The sequence below is a fragment of the Nematolebias whitei genome, chromosome 14 (assembly GCF_014905685.2).
Source record: "Nematolebias whitei isolate Nwh7 chromosome 14, NemWhi1, whole genome shotgun sequence".
Taxonomy (NCBI): domain Eukaryota; kingdom Metazoa; phylum Chordata; class Actinopteri; order Cyprinodontiformes; family Rivulidae; genus Nematolebias; species Nematolebias whitei.
This window is the reverse complement of record NC_056511.1, coordinates 13,274,705-13,281,333: the sequence shown is the minus strand read 5'-3', so window position 1 is coordinate 13,281,333 and position 6,629 is coordinate 13,274,705. Positions and strand designations below refer to the sequence as shown.

Below are 6,629 nucleotides of genomic sequence, written 5' to 3'. Positions count from 1 at the left end.
ATTCTAGAGCACAAGTTAGGAGTCATCAGGACTGTGTACCACAGAGCAGACAGCGTCCCCACTAACTCAGGAGCCAGGCAGAAGGAGAAATCCCACACAAGACAGGCTCTAAAGCATTGTGGATATTCTAACTGTACCTTTCTGAAAGCAGAAAAGAAACCCAAACAGGACTCCAGTCAGCCATCAGGTGAAAAGGAGGAACCCAGACCAAGACCAGTGGCCATTCTGTATGTTGCAGGAGTTTCAGAGAAACTGCCGTTTATTTTCTTACCATGATATCCCAGTGGCTTTTAAACCCCAAAACACATTAGGGCAAAGGCTGGTCCATCCCAAAGATCCAGTCCCCCGGCACAAACAGAGTAATGTTGTGTATGCTGTTCAGTGTCAGGAGGGCTGTGATCAGTCTTACATTGGGGAAACTAAAGAGGCTCTAGCCAAAGGATGGCCCAACACAGAAGATCAACATCATCAGGCCAGGACTCTGTGATCTACACTCATCTCCAGGCCAGCGGTCACTCGTTCAGGGATGAAGATGTTCACATCTTTGATAGAGAGGAACAAAGGTTTGAGAGAGGAGTAAAGGAAGACATCTTTGTGAAAATAAACTGACCTTCATTAGACATGAGCAGAGGCCTCTGTGTTCAATTGTCATTCTCTTACAATACTGTTATGGCTAGTATGATTCAGCCCCCTGTGAATAGCAAGCGGCCAACTGGGTGCTAAAGATCAACTGTTAGCCTGATGGTCATCCTTGATCATGCGAACAGCTAGTTTTGGCTGTCACCAGCAAACTGGTTGAGCCACTATGAGAAGGTGCTGCATATAAGACTGAGTTTTTTGCAGCTCCTCAGACTGAAGGCGTCTTGGATAAAAGACAAAACGTTTCAAGAAAGAAGAACCCATCCAGAGGACCTGACTCAACCTTGTTAGACGTCTCTATCAAATTTCACTACAGAACAGCCTTTTCTCTCTGTGTGTGTGTGTGTGTGTGTGTGTTTGTCCTCCAGTCTTTTTCAAAACACAAATTGTCAAAACTTCCCAGGAGAAAAGAAACATTTCATGGTTTTAAATAGTTCTGTCTGCTTGACTCAACATGTACCTTTCTTCCAACCAGATGCAGCAGGTGTGTAGGCAAAAAGAGAGGAAATATGGTGGTGAAAAATAGCTAAACAAAAAAAAACAAAAAAGCTTTTCTTCACCTTCAAAATGATTCACTTTGGGGCTGAAGTTTTGCTTGCTTCCATTTAAAGAATGCCTGTTAGTTGTGTGGATGCGGCTGCATATTTGAGTCTAAATGTGATGCTTAAGTTGGTGTGCTTTTGCAGCAGTAAGGCATCAACCAGCCAAATATCTCAACACTTCCCCCTGCTGGATTTACTGCAGTGAGATGAGCGGATGAATAATGGAGGCACGGTCTTACTGTCACATGCCTTACATCACCACTAAGAGATCGTTCTATCTATCTAACATGCCAGGTGGCACAATGTAAAACAATAAGGGGTGGATGAAGAAGGAAAATTTATGCCTTAGGGAGGAGCAAATGTCAACAATAACAAATTGCATCAACGCTGGCAGAATGTGTGTGGGAGAAAATGGATGAATTTCCAAGCACAAGTAAGTGCATTCAAAAAGCGGTCCTTAAGGATTTTAAAATATGAATTAAATATAAGATCTAGTTAAACTGCACTTTTTTAGTTGCCTTCTGCACTTCATTGCAGCATGTGTGTACATACAGAATATAAAATGGAGGATGTGGCATAATGTTTAATGATATCCATATTGCATGATAATCTGACGTTTTTAATGATAAATAGATACAAAAATGAGGTCTAAGTAAGTCTTTATAAAATATAAACTATTATATTGCATTTTTTTAAATAAAAACCTGTTTCTAGATACAGTATATTATACCCATTGACCATATTATCTTCATTTCCATGTGTGCATACAAAAAAAAAAAAACTGATTTGACAAAAATTAGACAAAGCTAATGACATACTGTAAAATATATCAGAGGATATTAATGACTCATTATTAAATAATATTTTAGCATACATTGCTTCATTGATTGTTTACTTGTGTTTTGGACAAGCAACTGTCATTGTACATTAAGTAAAGGCACACATTTTGGTACTAACACAAAAAAATATATTCTCATGAAAACAAAGATGTAAAGGAAAAAAAAAATGGCAGTTTCTAAAAGTCACAAAGTTGAAAATTACATTTTTATTAAATACAGTTATTTATTTATTTGCATTTTGAAGAAATATGGGGAAAATATTATGTGAAGTAAACTAACATGTTTAATTGCTTCGTAAGTGATTCTCAAGATAATTTTTGAAACATTGTCAGGATAGGTTTATATTGTAATTAAAATCCTGGGCCATCATGTTTGTATTATTTATATTTGGGATTTTTTTTTTTTTTTTTCCCACCATCTAGTCTGTTAAGGTCAGTGGACTATGAAGACCAACAAACATTCAGGCTTTGTCATGACTCAACTACTGAACCCAAAAGCAAACCAAAGTTACATTTCTATACAGGTATATCAGTCAATACATTAAATGTTCAAAGTAGACATGTGGTTTGGACTAAAATGTATCCAGAGACAAACGAACTGAAGGAAGCCTTTGTCAAATCTACCACCAGAGCAGGAAGGTCAGTGGCTGGCTGTATGGCAGCATGAGCAGGTGCAGTGGGTTTGGGAAGAATAGATTACCAGTGAGACAAAATGCAAAAGAACCACTAGGCTTGGTCTGATTGCCATCCTACAACATCTGCAATCTGGAGAGTAGTGTTGACACAACGGGAAAATATTTCCAGCTGGCGATGAGCTGATGAGCTGCAGATGTGTAGTGAAATATGTCAACATTCTGCCTATCACAGTCATATAAAAACATGATGTGAGTAGTGTGTGTCAGATTTTTAGTCACGTATTTTTAACTCTTGTACACCATTAATTTATAAATGGTTCTAAAGCGAGTGATAGAGTATAGCAAGTTACTGATATTTGGGGATTTTGTCATTTTTCATTTATATTTGTTACTTAGGCCTACTGAAATTGATGTCTATCAAATATTTTAATCCTCCTTTGATGCTTGCTTTTAGCATCATATGAAAATATATAATGAAAAAAAAGAAGAAAGTCAACAAAAAAGATGACATTTATCTCAGTAGTATAGCTCTGGTTGCATTCTGGTAAATATAGACTATTGTTGTGAGCTCATGTTAGTAAACTGTCTGCAGACTGCAGTCTTTGTACAATCCAGCTCTTGAGTTGTCAGCAACTCTCAGCAGCTATTCCATTCAGCCATATGCAGTATCCTCTTAGAGCCTTTTTTCCTGCTTGTGGGCATCAATTAATATTAATTTTCAGAGTGCTAGGCAGCTGCACAGAGACGCCCATAGCTACTGATGGATAGAACAAGACTTGAAGAATCATAAAGGGCTCTGCATTCCCCTGCTCGTTCAAATTCTGAGTAAGCCGTTCCCTACAAACTAATTAAAGCCTGAGACCTTCATAGAAACTGGCTTAATGTGTTTATCTTGTTTTACTATTATTATTTTATTTAAAGTTATACATAAATAAATGGAGGTTCAAAAGGAGCAGCACTGTGGCACAGTTGGTAACACTGCAACCTCTCAGCAAGAAGGTCGCTGGATCCAGTCCCGGCTGGGGGGGCTTTCTGGGTGGAGTCTGCATGTTCTCTCTGTGCATGCGTGGGTTTTCTCCAGGTACTTCAGTTTCCTCCCACAGACCAAAAACATGCATGTTAGGCTGATTGGTAACTCTGTCCCTAGGTGAGAGTGTGAATGGTTGTTTGTCTCGTTTGTCTCTATGTGTCCTTGTGATGGACTTGCTGTCACAATCAATTGTTTTTGAAACCCAAGGTGCAAGCAGGACTCAAATGTAACTCAGACAATACAACTAAAATGATTTATTTACAAAAAAGGAAAAAGCTAAGATGTTGGTGGGGCAGCAACTCTACTTACACATCACAGAAATAACACTGGAGACAAGGACGACACTAGAAACGATTGAGACGGTGTATGCTTTACGCTCAATGCTCTCCTACTGAGACACAGGAGAACCCAACATTAAAGAGGATTTAAAGAGAATTACCATAAATATGAAACATCTGGTGAGGAGACAAATTAGGTGTGCAGGACAGACACAGTGTCCCACAGTTGTGACATGTCCAGGGTGTCCATACCTCTTGCACAGTGATTGCTGGAAATTGGCACCAGTGATTCCTGCGACCTGGATTGGAAGAAGTGGGTAAAAACTATGGATGGATGGTTTCAAAAGGAAGGTTTTATGGCATTTTCTACATATTCCATGAAATTATTAAACTGAAAGAAGTTATACTTTACTCTTGCCATTTTTTTAACCTAACAAGTAGTTCTTTTTTATCTTGTTTTAAGGTTTTAAAATGCTGTATGTAGATTTTAAACTTCCAAAAGCTTCTTTAACGGCTTGTATTGCTTCCAGAGCAATGCCAACCCATAAACAATGTACCGCACCTCAACATTTATATTAGACTGCTGATGGATGCTTTAGTATGCCTTGCCTTGCTGGTGATGTGAGATATGAGATAATTCAGTTTACACAGAGTATTGTGGGCTGATTTATTGTTCAACATGCTGCAGTTTGTGCTGCTTTCTGTACACTGGACCAGTGATATATTTAGACGAAGAAAAAGAAGCTCCAGCCAATTCCAGTTTGGTAAAGATATTTTGCTGATTGCTTTAAAAAAAAAAAAAAAAAAAAAAAAACCTAAATGAAAACTGAGGATCACAATCTTTTTCATTAGCAGCAATTTCCTAAGTGCATTTTTTTCTGAAGTATCCATTAAAGTAATGTTTTGCACTGCATTTCCCTTGTCACACATTATATTATCTCTCAAATTCCTCAATGATTCATCATTTTGCAGTTGGAGAAGCATTGGCCTCAACAAAACAAATAACAAAAACATTTTGTACCTTTACATGCCTATACATTTATTAAGATTCCATACTGTCTCATACTTATGTTAAATCAGTTTTACAGTATAAACCCATATGGAGAACAGGACAAGTCACTTTCTGACAATTTATGGTGTAGTGATATGGAATAAAAAATTGTGATAGGAAGCTGGAAAAAAAAAAAAAGACATGCTCTATGATTGAATTCGATACGATTCATGCCCTTCGAGTGACCATTTATCTTACAGAAAAAAAAGATGGTTTGAAAGGAGCATGTCGTGGTAACAAGATATGATTGAATGGGTGATGTTTGGCTGAACAGAATAGAGCTTTGTGCCTTGTCAACTGCAGACCTTGTTAAAGATACACATGGCAACTACTGATTCTGAAAATAATCATCCAAGAGGCTTTGGAAAGAGAAGGAAAATTGCAAACGATGGGAACAGAAAACGACCTATAGAAAGAGAGAGATAATGCATAAAAGAAAATTGCAAACATAGAATAGACATAAATGTTTCCATGACAAACCCCAAAGGTATAAACCAGTGCTCAGGTTGAAATGCACACAAAACAAAGACAACCTGATCCAAGGTGATGTCAGTGCTGACCATGGTAAGTGGGAGTTGATACTGGGGTATTTTTAAAGGAAAGAAGAACAATAAGGCTTTAGGCAAGACATGCATGCACAAGTACACCCACATAAGAGCATGAGGAACATATTGCTATTGAATTCACAAACATGCATACATGTAAAGGTGTATACACATAGGTCTGTTGTTGAAACCCTCCATTCTATTTATAGTAAAATGTGTCTTTGTTGTTCCTGCATCAGGTCAATGCTTCACAAGCCCTACTAAAGCTTTTACAATGCAGCTGTCAAAAATCACCAAAAAAAAAAAAAAAACTATTCCCAAATAGCCCATACTATCTGTATTGGATCCCAAATAATCTTCATGAATGCTGCAGCATTCACTGTCTTCCTTACAGTATTCTATCGTAAACTGCGGACTGTTTATTTGACATTTATTGTTCCACATAAGTTCAGTTGTAAGACTTCAAAGATTAGATTCCATGCTCGATATAGGCACCTAATCCTCAAGCAACAATCGAGAGTTACATGGAGTTTTATGGTTGTGCACCATGAAAAGGTCAACATGTTGCAGAAAGAAAGTGTTATTTCAAGCAGTAATCAAGAGTATGTGTTTTACTGGTCGTGGATGCTTAAAATTAAATGAATATTATAACTTAGTGTTGCATAAAAAACGTTAAGAAGGTAGTTTTTAAATTATAGACGTTAGATGCTGTATATGTGTCTATTTCTTGATGTAAAAAAGAGGGAGGAGTTATTTATAATTTGAGAAAAAGTGTAATTTATGCACCCTATAATTTTATTGATTGCTTAAATATAAGAACATTTTTGGAAGGTTATCAAATAAAGATCAGTTTTACACAGAGCACAGTTTAAAAAGAGGCAAATGTTGTTGTTTTTTTTTTCAATTATTATTAAAAAATAAAACCTTTTCCAGAAGGATTTCAAATACTCAAAGTACCCAAAATGTTCCTGAAAATGGTGGCATGAAAACACAGCTGCACATATTGTTACAGGGAAAAAAAAAGTTTCTAGATCCAAAAAAGACCAGACCAGCATTTGCTGAAAAAAAAAA

At 37.1% G+C, this 6,629-nt stretch overlaps 1 protein-coding gene across 3 annotated transcripts in view; it reads right to left on the bottom strand.

Moving 5' to 3' along the window:
* Positions 1-6,629, bottom strand: part of gabrg2 (gamma-aminobutyric acid type A receptor subunit gamma2) — a 70,909-nt gene that overhangs the window by 46,164 nt on the left and 18,116 nt on the right. The window lies entirely within an intron of this gene.